Genomic DNA, 12,996 nt, shown 5'->3' on the forward strand with positions numbered 1-12,996 from the left:
AGCAGGTGATTGGGCTGCTCAAGTGGCGATTCCAGTGCCTGGACTGGTGGGGGGGGAGCCCACCGATTTGGCACCCAGTGAGTATCCTGTATTATTGTGACCTGTTGCACTCTGTACAACCTGGCACTGCAGTGTGCAGACCACCTGGCGCGGAGGAATGGAGGAGTGCCACATTTCCTCAGATGAGGAGGAGGTCGAGGATGGGCACCGAGGGTCAACATGCGGGGGAAGAGAAGGAAGGACCTCTGATGAAGGCCAAGCCCCACATGGGGCAAAGTACCAGGGATGCCTTCATAGCACCTCAGCTTGGGAACAACCAGTACTAAGGTCGGAAGAGTTTTCTAACCATGGGGTCTGACATCAATTCACTAATGTGGTGTCTGTGATACGTCCTCGTGATGGCTCCCAGATTCGTGTGCAGGGCACTGGAGCCATTGGCCGCCCACTGCAGGAGAATGATGGTGACTTGCATTGAGGACAGAGCGATGCTCCTTTCACCCTCAGCGATATGTCTGACTCCTGCCTGAGACGAGCTGAACTCATCCTGCCAATCAATCGGCTCATCATGGGGTTCAGAGACGCTGGATGACAAATCTCAGCTACGACTGCTCCCTCCGAGGTCAGAGGTCATGGTGTTCATCTCCACTTTACACACGAGGTGGCCATCCGCACAACACTTTATCAGCCCTCGGCACCCTCATCATTAAGGAAGATTGGCAGACGTGAGAGGCCTGAGTGGTGGTGTTGTGGCGGCTGTTACCCGCTATGGATGGGGGGGTTGTTGGGGGTGCCTGAGCCAGTAGTGCCGCGTCTGTACTGCATTGTCAATGTGGGAGATGGGAGAGACTTAGCGCTGTGATTCTAACACAGGGATGAACTGCCAAGTGTGCATGGGGGGGGGGGAATTTGCGGATCATGGCACCATGAAATGATAGCATGGAGGATCTGTTTGGATGAATAGAGTGATGTTTATTGCAATAGCTAAATTAAAATGGCCACTTATCTTCACTAGAGATAAGTGGCACGGTGGTTAGCATGGCTACATCACAGCACCAAGGACCCGGGTTCAATCCCGGTCTCAGTTGACTGTCTGTGTGGAGTCTGCACGTTCTCCCCATGTCTGCGTGGGTTTTGTCCGGGCACTCCGGTTTCCTCCCACAATCCAAAGTTGTGCATGTTAGGTGGATTGCCATGTTAAGTTGCCCCTTGGGGTTCAAATGTTAGGTGGGGCTACGGGGTTGCAGGAATAGGGCAGGGGAGTGGGCCTAGCTAGGGTAATCTTTCAGAAGGTCAGTGCAGACTCGATGGACTGAATGGCCTCCTTCTGCACTGTAGGATTCTATGATTCTGGCGCCTAGATTCACCTGTGCTCACTAGGTGCTTGCAGTTTCTACTTCCTCACCGTCCTGCTATGTCGAGGTGTTTGCCCAGGATCTACAGCTGAGGTCAAGGTGACATGCCACCATCCTCACCCTGTTGCCTGAAATTATCTTAGCGGGGTTACCAGAGAGGGTCCTTGAGGGTCCAGGCCTACATTTGGGCTGTGTGATGTTGCAGTTCTGCCTTATTCAATGTGAGGTGCTGGAGCTATATCACACACAAGGAGGGAGGTGTCAGATAGGCTGGATACCCCCAGGTATCCAGGTATCCCCAAGGACGGGAGGCCTCGGGCTCTGATGCTGACACTCGTGGATTCCACGAGGGTCAACACCATGCAGTTGAAGCCCTGCACCATGGAGCTCATGCCCTCAGCTATGGAGGTCATGAGCTGAAGCATGGAGCACACATCCGCCACTATGGACTACATGTCCTGCGTCAAGGTCCCAAATGTAGACACCAGCCTCGCAGTGTTGATCTCATTGCGTAGGAGTGACGATACCATCTCCTTGGACAGAAGAGCTCAATGGTCTCCTCCTGTTCCCATGTTCTTGCAGGAAATCACATTGTGTTTTCGAACTTCATTTAAAAAATATGCACATACAATATTTGGATCCCTAATCTACTCTTGAGTGTGGTTCAATCAGACCAGATTTATTTTTTTTAAATTGCATTAAACTTGTAAACTAAGAACATGGAAAGTATGTATTAAGGGATCAGAGACTGGTTCTTTATGCTTCAAACCTTGAGCAATCTGTAATCTTTGGAAGATGCCCAAATTGTTTGATTTCCAATTCAGAGGTGTTTTGCCAGAGTTGAAACTTCCAAAACCAAACTCCAATCCTGACCACCAGGGACTGTCGAGTGAAAACCCTGGGATGGCAGTCTGGCAGGAAAATCATCAGTCTTGGCAATGGCTGGCCGTGTTCCGCAGTTGGCTTTGCAACACTGCCAACATTGTGTTCCGTTGAGTATTTGATCAAGGTTTCAATTATAGCATTGATTTTGATTGCAATTTTAGTGCTGCAGTGCGTACTGATCAATCGCGTAGCTTCTGGACTTGAAAAGCATTAGCAATTAACTAGGCTGATTGATTAAAGCATCAAGATGGTGGATGAACTGAAGAAAGAGGAGGAGAAATTAAAATATACATTTTACTTTCACACGGCAGCACCTCAAACTTGTGTCAGCTGGGAAGAATTGTAGCTCAGACTGTAGGCATATAAATCATTGAGCAAAGACTGTCCGTAAAAAAAGTTAGACTATTAATCACCATCGGCAAGGTACACAAATGAATGTTACGCACTTCAACGGATTATTCTTGCACCTGTAAAATCAAATAAACACATTTCCGAGTATCCACCTACATATGAGTAGAATACCCAGTGAAAGGGTTGTTACAATTCTGGAATCTTAGAGCACTTCCTTTCTCCATCCAACTGTGTTTTTACAAAATGATGTTGTATAGAATCCATACAGTGCAGGAGGAGGCTGTCCGGCCTATCAAACCTGCACTGGCCCTCTGAAAGAGCACTCTGCCTAGGCCCAATACCCCACCTTATCCCCGTAATATCTCTCTTGAAACCGGCACATTTTCCACAACTTGCATTCAGCAGGATGCACACATCAGAATGACTTTGCTTACCCTACTTGCTTGCTTGGTCTAATACACCACACGACACATGACCAAACCTCTTTGTGAATTGGCAACTGTTGCATGTGTATCAGAAATTGATTTCAATAAAGCGAAGCAAAAATCTCCTTTTTTACGATTGTCGCTATGTGAAGAATGGAAGGACAATGCGCATCAACATTCACGCAATAAGGAAGTCCATAAGGACATTGGGTGGTAAATGGGAGAAGAGAGAAGAGCACAAGCTAGGTCTGGAAGAGAGGGATATCGTTATACTGGGACAGCAGCGAGGGAGGGAAACATGGAAAATCTAACAAAGAGGGGACAAGTTCCATGGCTTGGGAATGTGGCAGAGAAACGTGGATAAACCCCAGGGTTCCAGCATGGCGGCACAGTGGTTAGCACCGCTGCCTCACAGCGCCAGGGACCCCGGTTCAATTCCTATTCCTGTCTGTGTGGAGTTTGTATGTTCTCCCCATGGTCTGCTTGGGTTTCCTCCGGGTGCTCCGGTTTTCTCCCACAGCCCGAAGATGTGCGTATTAGTGGAATGGTGACACTAAATTGTCCCATAGTGTCCACAATTTAGGTGGGGTTGCTGGGCGGACATATGGGCTTCGGTAAGGTGCTCTTTCAGGGCTGGTGTAGACTCAATGGGTCGAATGGCCTCCTTCTGCACTGTAAATTTTATGATCTATGATCGATATGAAAGTTTCCAGTTTTGAAAGAAAAAATTGTGTTACCTGACAAGCTAAAATCAATTCTGTGAGCCTTTTATCATCACCGTAATGTAGCATAACAAATCACTTAATGGACAAAATGGAGCCTTCTATCTGATCCAAGAATTTTAAAAAGCTCTTCAATTGCTCAACTTATTAGTAGTCAAATCTTTCAGTTCCTGAAATGTCAATAGTTATTTTGTTTCGGTCAAGTCCAAGTCGTGTCTCATGGAGCCTTTTATTACTGTGACAAGGTGTCATAGACAGTTTCCCAAATAATCACCCAATATTTCGTAAACAAATCTACACATATAATAAGCAGATCACCTTACATTAAAAAAGAGCACGGATTCCTGACTGAGGTCTGAACACCATTTACATTACTCCCAGACACGTGGATTTCTGAGATAAGGTCTTCAGTCAGAGGTTAAGGATACCATTGTAATTATATCATGTTGCTATATTTATCTGGTTATAAATATGGCAGTCAATATGGTTGCCTTCCTTAATCCTAATTATGTTTACACTTAGAGTCGCCAGGTATCTCTCGATACCGCCACAAGGTTCAAACCTGAATACTGATCAAAAAGCCAATACACCAGTTAGTTAGTTCAAAGTCATTACTATTTATTTACACACACAGTAAGATCTACTCATGCACAAAGTACTACAAAGTAAACTATCTCTAACGCTAATGCCTATGCTTAACTTTGGGTGCCCACTCAGTCAGAGGAACAACGGCTGTTGTTCGGATCTGAGGTTGTTGGGTTCGAAGAGATACAGGACAACAGCTAAGGTCATCCATCTGGTAGCGAGCATTGACCTTGAACTAACTTGCTTCTGGTGCAGCTGGTGGAAGGGTCTCTTGGCTTTGAGTGCCAATTCCTAGAGAGCGAATCTCTCGTGGAGGTTCCTTCTTATACCTGGAGGGGCTTCACGCGTTTTTAGGCGGGCCTTAAACTTGGCCCCAATTAATTGGGCTGCTTCCCGATCATTGCTATCAATCTTGACCAATAAAGGGGTGGGTGCCCTGATGGCTGGGCATGTCCTAGGTGGCCGTTGGCCTGGCTTTGTTTACGCTTTCGGTTTGGGGAACTGGCGCTGGGATGTCTGGAGCTGGATCAGTTGCTTGAGTGTCTTTGCTTTGTTCCCGGAGATGGGCCATCAATATGTTAATTGACCTACAGTTTCAGTCTCGTCTGGGTGCTGCCTTCTCCAATATGCATACAGGCTCTGTGCCTGCCTGCTTTCCTAACATTGTCCATAGTCCCCTACAGTCTTTGCGAGCATCCATTTTGTATTCTGGAAGTGGCCATCCCAGATAGCTACAATCATTATGGCAAACCACTGTGAACTTCCCAGTGATGCCTTGCACCCCTGGGGTTCATCCACCTTTTTCTGCCACATTCCCAGGTCATGGCAACCTTTCCCTCTTTGCTCAATTTTTCATGCTTCTCTCCCTCGCTGCTATCCCAATATACCCACAATACCTCTTCTGGATCTATCTCGTGTTCTTTTCTCTTCTCCCATTTACCATCCAACCTTTGTCTTCTGCTAGCATCCCTTTGGCCAATGAAAGGCTCCTGCCCTCCACCCCATTACAGATCTTCTCCTTGGTAATTTCCTCCCCTCCCCAGTTCCATTTTATCCTTGTGTCCTTACATGCATAAAAACTATTCACCTCTATCACCTTCCAGTTCATAGAATCATAGAATCTCTACAGTGCCGTCGGGCCATTGAGTCTACACCGGGCCAAAGTGAAGTCTCCATAGTCCCAGATGAAAATCAGCTGATATCCCCTTTGAAGGGGGAGAGGAAACTTGTGGTGATTTAACCTGAGGATCACCACACCTCAGGCGAGGAGCAAGGTTGAGAAGGCAAGGCCTTCATGAAGAACCTGAACCCGTACAGGACTTGAACCCATGCTGTTGGCCTTACTCTGCATTGCATCGCAAACCAGTTGTTCAGCCAACTGAGCTAAACCAGCCTGATTTCCCAGTGACCTAACTGAAAGGTAACTGTTTCTTTTTCTAAGAAAGGATTTGTTGCCTTACTCCCAGCATTTTCTGATTTTATTTCTGATTTTTTGAGCAATGGAGATTGACACCCACTCCTTGAAGCTGTCACAGCAACCGCAATGACCTTAGAATCTTCCTGGGCTGAAGAAATAATTCTGCCACACATCTCCAGCTCAAATAGAAGGCTTTGATTCTTTCACAATGCGATAACCAAGCCACTCCAGGATCAATTATCTTTGCCTGCTGAAGTATTGGGCCTTTTAAAAGACCTCAATAGAACTTGCATCATTTCTGAGCTAGTGCGAATTACATTTCCATGAAGTGAAATATTTGCAATTGCTGGAGTAGCCTGGGATTCTTTGCATTGATGTGTTTCAACAAAATGGAAGGGAGGAACAAGGCTCCACCCAAAATATGGCTGCGGGTGAATGATCCATCTGTTGTCTATGCTTGGTCACCAAATTTAACTTCTAACCATTTGTGATTAAATGGAGCCACTTCAATACATTTGAATTTTTCACAAAAATTGGGAGGCATTTTCGCTGATCTGTCTCAATCAAAACACTAAGCTATGAAATTCAATAAGCTATAATAATCAGATTGACTGTGTCATAGACAGTATTTATGTATTTTCTTATTGTTCATGGTCAAAGTATTTTGATATGTGTGTGTTTTCTTATCCGCTGGGTGGTTTGTCTCAATGTAATTAAATTCCAGCAGCAAGCTTTTGCGAGTTAAAAATACAGAAAATTATTTATTATTGTACAGTTGCACCAGAGGTTTAAATGCAATGCCTCACACTCACAACCATACATAAAAAAACGAGATACAGATGATGGAAAAAATAAATATGATAAATTATTTCATACTCTTTTGTAGCAGGCCTGTGGTTTCTTAGATTAATTATTGATTTGGCTGGAACAGAGGTCTTGTGCACCAGTGGATACTCAGTAAGCATCTAGTTCAATTGCCAGGACGTCAGCTCTCAAGTGTATTTGAAGTTGGAACAGCCTGTCCAAGTCCTCCTGTAGTGGTTTTACATCTTCCTCACAACATACATTCCCACCTAGCTTTGTATCATCAGTGAACTTGGAAATATTACATTTAGTCCCCACATCCAAATCATTGATATATATCGTGAAGCCTTCTGAAAATCCAAATATATAATGACCATCGAATCTCCTTGATCAATTTGTTAGTAACATCTTCAAAAGTCTCCAACAAGTTCGCCAAACATGATTCCCTATTTGTAAGTTCATGCTGACTATGTCCAATCATGATCATCCAAGTGTCTATTCATCACATCATTTATAATGGGGCTGGTTTAGCACAGTGGACTAAACAGCTGGCTTGTGATGCAGAACAATGCCAGCAGCGCGGGTTCAATTCCTGTACCAGCCTCCCGAACACGGCGCCTGAATGTGGCGACTAGGGGCTTTTCACAGTAAGTTCATTGAAGCCTACTTGTGACAATAAGCAATTATTATTATTAATAGATTTCAGCACTTTCCCTACCACTGATGTAAGGCTAACAGATCTGCAGTTCCCTGTTTTCTCCCTCCTTTCTAAAATAGTGGGGTGATGTTTACTACCTTCCAATCTTTAAGGACCATTCCAGAATCTGTAGAATTTTGGACGATGATCACCAATGCATCCATTACCTCTAAAGCAACCTTGTTCCCACTCTGGGATGCAGAATATCAAGCCCTGTGTACTTATCAACTTTCTGTTTAATTAATTTCACCAATACAACTGTCATGTGAGAGTGCCTTTAAGAAATGGATGTTTAAGCAATGTACCTTTAAGAAAATAGTGATACCAGAGAGTGGGTGGAGCTGAGCTTAGTTTGGTCATTTTGAAATTAGTTTTTCAGAGTTTTTAGTTTCAGTTTGAAGAAAGCTTGGGTGTGGCTGTGAGCTGCATTGCTGGTGATCTCTGCCATGAAGGACTATCTCTTAATCATTTGGTGAAATCCGAATTGTAAAACGGTCTCAGTATTGAATATAAATCTAATGTGCGTCTGTTTGAAGGATTTGTTAAGTCTTTTGGATGTGTAAGGGAACAGTTTGCAGGATTGGGTAGTGTTGTATTATTTTCGGGGTTTTGAAGTAAGGGGTGTTAAGAGATCCAATGTTTATTTAAAAGATTAATTTGAGTTAATGGAATAAATATTGTTTTGTTTTAAAAATCGCGTGTCCATAATTGTAATACTATTCCTGGGAAACAAGCCGTGTGCTTCAAAAGCAACAATCCATTAAAGGTGGGGGATGGTTGAACTCCATGATACATTTTGGGGTTCTGAAAACACCTCTCCCTTAACACAACCTTCTTAATTATACTAATTTCCTTCAACTCAGTTCAGACTGGTGTCCAGTTACTTGCGGTGTACCACAAGGATCTGTTTTGGGGCCGCTGCTGTTTGTCATTTTTATAAATGACCTGGAGGAGGGCGTAGAAGAATGGGTGAGTAAATTTCAGATAACACTAAAGTCGGTGGAGTTGTGGACAGTGCAGAAGGACGTTACAAGTTACAGAGGGACATAGATAAGCTGCAGAGCTGGGCTGACAGGTGGCAAATGGAGTTTAATGCAGAAAAGTGTGAGGTGATTCATTTTGGAAGGAATAACAGGAAGACAGAGTACTGGGCCAATGGTAAGATTCTTGGTAGTGTGGATGAGCGGAGAGATCTCGGTGTCCATGTCCATAGATCCCGGAAAGTTGCCACCCAGGTTGAGAGGGTTGTTAAGAAAGCGTAAGGTGTGTTAGCTTTTATTGGCAGAGAGATTCAGTTTCAGAGCCATGAGGTCACGTTGCAGTTGTACAAAACTCTGGTGTGGCCGTATTTGGAGTATTGCGTGCAGTTCTGGTCGCCGCATTATAGGAAGTATGGGGAAGCATTGGAAAGGGTACAGAGGAGATTTACCAGGATGTTGCCTGGTATGGAGGGAAGATCTTACAAGGAAAGGCTGAGGGACTTGAGGCTGTTTTCGTTAGAGAGAAGAATGCTAAGAGGTCACTTAATAGAGGCATACAAGATGATCAGAGGATTAGATAGGGTGGACATTGAGAGCCTTTTTCCTCGGATGGTGATGTCTATCACGAGGGGACATAGCTTTAAATTGAGGGGAGATAGATATAGGACAGATGTCAGAGGTAGATTCATTACTCAGAGAGTAGTATGGGCATGGAATGTCCTGCCTGCAACAGTAGTGGATTCGCCAACAATAAACTCATTCAAATGGTCATTGGGTAGACATATGGACGATAAGGGAATAGTGTAGATGAACTTTAGAGGGGTTTCACAGGATGGCGCAATGTCGAGGGCCGAAGGGCCTGTACTGCGCTGTAATGTTCTATGTTCTATGTTTCTATGTTCTAACTCTGCATTCTCCCTAGTCTTAGATTTCTTTAGTACTCAGAATTCTCAGCAAACTGTGCTGCCTTCCCAGAGGTTATTGAGGAGTTGTCACGATGACTGACTGATAATCTGCAGCCCACTTTATTGAAAAACACAGCATTAGAAGTGGCCCCTGTCTTAAATTACTTTCACCATTGGATCCTTTCAGGCAGCCTCAGGCCCTCAATTTAATTGGTGAGGCAGCAGCTTGCCACTGCACAGAGCTGGTCAATATTCTACCCATCAGGTGGGTGTAATAGTTTTTAACCTTCTTCTAACTTTTTATTGCGATGGCCGGGAATTGAACCCGGGTCAACTGCTTGGAAGGCAGCTATGCTCACCACTATACCACCATCACTCACTGTTTTTAACCTTCTTCACGGAATACGATGGACAGAGTGAACAGCCCAATGCTATAGATTATCAGCATTTAAATAGGCGCAGTAACTAATTGATGGAACATGAGTTTGTGAAAGGTCCACACAACAATGCCTCAGTTTGATTAAATCTCCAGGTAGCCTGTGATGCCAAACACATTCACTGCATGGTAATGTCAGGAAGCTTTCTTGACTTTTCTTTTAACCATGTGACATACCGTATTCCAGTGACGATCACTCAAAATCATATATTCGGATGGCTAATTAATGAACATGGATATTCCCTGCAGTCGTGGCTATTAATTCCTGAATGGCATTTGGAGACTAAAGGGAAAGACAAATATAATGAGACCCAAAGGACTGGAACAGCGGACAATTGACATTTTGAAGTCTTGTTTTAGGTGCCTTGGCCAACTCTGGTGGAGGCCGACAAGAGAGCCAGGAAGAGTGCCTGGTTGTATCGCAGCTTTCTGAATCATGCTGCTATTGTGAAAGGATTACCTCTTTGTGAAGCTGGAGGAGAGAAAGTGGGCCATGATATCCATCAGCACGGAACACTTTCAATTAGAAGAATTAGTACAGAGGAATAAAAATCCTTCCATCAGAGCCAATTCCCCGCCTTGCTCAACATCCTCAACCATTTAATTAAGCCGCATATTCCCAAAGTATAGAACGCTCGCAATAGGAATCTCTCTTCTTCTCATTTCATTGATTCATTTCACTAACTTATTCAGAGAAACACCCTGATGTTCATCGAAGCAATATAATTTTCAATATTATGCTTTCAAAGTTATTTCTAAGCTCTGCACCTAAATGTTTACTAATTTGTGCTTTTAATTTTTACTGCTCTGTGCTGCTGTTAGAGTGAGGAAAGGTTAAGTGTTGGATGACGGATGTTTGCATTGAGGATGAAGGTGATCGTTGCGGCAATCGAGCTGCCATCTGGCATCTTGTGTCCTTTCATTTCCCAGGAGCTGCCTCATTTGTTGACGGGATCAACAAGGAAGCATTCTCATACGTAGCGTAAAATTCTACATCGTCAGGGATACAGAACAGCCAGTGGTGGATTGTCTGTTTATTACATGCCTCTTCCAATTTCTGTTGCCATAAAGGCCAATCAGCTTCTGCCTCATTTTTGCCCTCATCAAACTAGGCATGATCTCCACTGTCACTATCATGAGACTCAGCAACAATTGGGATCTTCCTTCCTAACCCATCCCCTGTCCCAAAATGACGTTGAGCCTGGGGTTCAGTTGAAAATTTCAAAACAGATAATAATAAGCTTTATTATTGTCACAGCTGCAACAAAGTTACTGTGAAAATCCCCCAGTCGCCACACTCCAGCGCCTGTTCAGCTACACTGAGGGAGAATTCAGAATGTCCAATTCACCTAACAAGCACGTCATTCGGGACTTGTGGGAGGAAACCGGAGCACACAGAGGAAACCCATGCAGACACGGGGAGAACGTGCAGATTCCGCACAGGCAGTGGCCCAAGCCAGGAATTGAACCTGTGAACCTTGCGCTTTGAAGCAGCAGTGCTCATCACTGTGCTACCATGCCGTGATAGGCGCTTGATAGGTATGGATAGTGAAGGAACCAAAATAGGAAAACATGCTTTATCTAATTGAAGAGTGGAACGGGTTCAATGCTGTTGATGTTGTGTTCCTACATCCCAATTATCTCTTGCAAACACAGAAAGTATTATGCTAAGATAAACCCTGAAGTCACCTATTAAAGCAACATTAGCTAAAATGCCATTAGTGTGTCCTCCTCGGTCATTGTTGTTGTTGATATATCTTCGACTGTGATAAATTTCAGGGTGTTCTGTATGGCAGGACATGCAGTTCCTGCATTGTGTTGTAGCTTTGTGCAGTGGGTTCCTCCCACTTACCCAGTGTCTCATCTTTATGCTTGTCTCTGTTGTACGCATGTGAGATCAGTGCTCACAGTGTCATTCGTCCTATGAAGATCACCCTGAAGAGTCATATGTTGGAGTTAAGGGTGAAAAGCCAAACTTTGCATGGTGGAGCAATGGGCTATCCAATACAAATACGGTGACTTTGAAGAGTCAAAAGAGAAAATCATAGCTTGTCTCATGAAATGGAAAGTACTTATGCAGGAAATTAATGACAGCACTGACATTGGCGTTGGTGATTAAAGAATAACTTGGTTAATAAACATAGGCAGAGGGATCCATTAACCATTAGGGGCCTCACGGTAGCATGGTGGTTAGCATCAATGCTTCACAGCTCCAGGGTCCCAGGTTCGATTCCCGGCTGGGTCACTGTCTGTGTGGAGTCTGCACGTCCTCCCCGTGTGTGCGTGGGTTTCCTCCGGGTGCTCCGGTTTCCTCCCACAGTCCAAAGATATGCGGGTTAGGTGGATTGGCCATGCTAAATTGCCCGTAGTGTAAGGTTAATGGGGGGATTGTTGGGTTACGGGTATACGGGTTACGTGGGTTTAAGTGGGCTGATCATTGCTCGGCACAACATCGAGGGCCGAAGGGCCTGTTCTGTGCTGTACTGTTCTATGTTCTATGTTCTATGTTCATGCTGCAGAAAGATGATGGTTAATGAAGCCTTTTATTCAAAGAGGTTACGAACTGTTTCATCAGGAGTTCTTCTAGAGATGAAGTAGCTTGGAGTAAACAGCTGCTACTGTTTACACGAGCATACTGTTTTCAAAAGGATTATATGGGAACAGAAACATCATGAGGTTATATCTGCGATGTGTATGTTTGACGAGGGCAATGTTTGGTTCCCAAAAAAAGGAGAATGGTTTCTAACAGTTCTTCACAGGGCACTAAAGATGGAACTTGAAGCTAACTCCCACCCTCTGATCTGGTTGAACTTATACCTCATCAAAAGTGACAAAATCTTATCTATTCCCCCCCCTTAATCAAGTGACCCTCATGCTTACTCGAACATCTTGTTGTGAACCAAAGAAGGAACGCTATCAATAACCATTAAATCTGATTTAGACCAATCAATGGTAATGCCAGGAAATCATCCTTCATACAGGGGCGAGTCGAAATCAGAAACTCTCTTCCCTCAAAACACTTCTGAAACTGAGGTGCAACTGAAAGTATTAAAGCTGAAATTGATGCCTTCCTCCAAAAGCAAAATACTGGAGATGCTGGAAATCTGCAAATAGAGACCAAGAAATCTGCAAATCGTTAGCAGGTCAAGCAGTGCCTGAGAAGAGGGAAACAAGTTAACATCTCCGTTCAATGACCTATCATCAAATCTGCTTTTTTGTTGATAAGGCTATTAAGGGATCAAGGTCACGTTCAGATAATGTGATTAGCCATGTTATATTTGTACCAAATCACTAGCTTTTGGAGCACAGCTCCTGAGCTAGTGATACGAAACAAACCTGTTGGACTTGAACCTGATGTTGTAAGACTTCTTACTGTGCTCACCCCAGTCCAATGCCGGCATCTCCACGTCATGTTATATTTGAGTAGCAGAACAAGC

At 44.2% G+C, this 12,996-nt stretch overlaps 1 non-coding gene across 1 annotated transcript; it reads right to left on the reverse strand.

Moving 5' to 3' along the window:
- Nucleotides 1-9,427: 9,427 nt before the first annotated feature.
- trnag-ucc lies at nt 9,428-9,499 on the reverse strand. The gene has a single exon. It is a non-coding gene; the product is annotated as a tRNA-Gly (tRNA).
- Between the last annotated feature and the right edge of the window lie 3,497 nt (nt 9,500-12,996).

The sequence above is a fragment of the Scyliorhinus canicula genome, chromosome 3 (assembly GCF_902713615.1).
Source record: "Scyliorhinus canicula chromosome 3, sScyCan1.1, whole genome shotgun sequence".
In the NCBI taxonomy this organism is placed as follows: domain Eukaryota; kingdom Metazoa; phylum Chordata; class Chondrichthyes; order Carcharhiniformes; family Scyliorhinidae; genus Scyliorhinus; species Scyliorhinus canicula.